Here is a 1,344-nt window from a genome sequence, read left to right as displayed (position 1 = left end):
AGCCATGCTTGCCCATAGGGAAACCTAGGACAGAATTCTCCATAGAGAAGCCATGCTTGCCCATAGGGATCCATTGAAAAGCACTTGCCCATAGGGAAACCTAGGACAGAATTCTCCATAGAGAAGCCATGCTTGCCCATAGGGATCCATTGAAAAGCACTTGCCCATAGGGAAACCTAGGACAGAATTCTGCATAGAGAAGCCATGCTTGCCCATAGGGATCCATTGAAAAGCACTTGCCCATAGGGAAACCTAGGACAGAATTCTCCATAGAGAAGCCATGCTTGCCCATAGGGAAACCTAGGACAGAATTCTGCATAGAGAAGCCATGCTTGCCCATAGGGATCCATTGAAAAGCACTTGCCCATAGGGAATCCTAGGACAGAATTCTCCATAGAGAAGCCATGCTTGCCCATAGGGAAACCTAGGACAGAATTCTCCATAGAGAAGCCATGCTTGCCCATAAGGAAACCTAGGACAGAATTCTGCATAGAGAAGCCATGCTTGCCCATAGGCATCCATTGAAAAGTACTTGCCCATAGGGAAACCTAGGACAGAATTCTCCATAGAGAAGCCATGCTTGCCCATAGGGAAACCTAGGACAGAATTCTGCATAGAGAAGCCATGCTTGCCCATAGGGATCCATTGAAAAGTACTTGCCCATAGGGAAACCTAGGACAGAATTCTGCATAGAGAAGCCATGCTTGCCCATAGGGATCCATTGAAAAGCACTTGCCCATAGGGAAACCTAGGACTGAATTCTCCATAGAGAAGCCATGCTTGCCCATAGGGATCCATTGAAAAGCACTTGCCCATAGGGAATCCTAGGACAGAATTCTCCATAGAGAAGCCATGCTTGCCCATAGGGAAACCTAGGACAGAATTCTCCATAGAGAAGCCATGCTTGCCCATAGGGAAACCTAGGACAGAATTCTCCATAGAGAAGCCATGCTTGCCCATAGGGAAACCTAGGACAGAATTCTGCATAGAGAAGCCATGCTTGCCCATAGGGATCCATTGAAAAGTACTTGCCCATAGGGAAACCTAGGACAGAATTCTCCATAGAGAAGCCATGCTTGCCCATAGGGAAACCTAGGACAGAATTCTGCATAGAGAAGCCATACTTGCCCATAGGGATCCATTGAAAAGCACTTGCCCATAGGGAAACCTAGGACAGAATTCTCCATAGAGAAGCCATGCTTGCCCATAGGGAAACCTAGGACAGAATTCTGCATAGAGAAGCCATGCTTGCCCATAGGGATCCATTGAAAAGCACTTGCCCATAGGGAATCCTAGGACAGAATTCTCCATAGAGAAGCCATGCTTGCCCATAGGGAAACCTAG

Source organism: Elgaria multicarinata, chromosome 15 (genome assembly GCF_023053635.1).
Source record: "Elgaria multicarinata webbii isolate HBS135686 ecotype San Diego chromosome 15, rElgMul1.1.pri, whole genome shotgun sequence".
Lineage (NCBI taxonomy): Eukaryota > Metazoa > Chordata > Lepidosauria > Squamata > Anguidae > Elgaria > Elgaria multicarinata.
The sequence above is the reverse complement of the archived record's forward strand: the minus strand, read 5'-3'. Positions refer to the sequence as shown.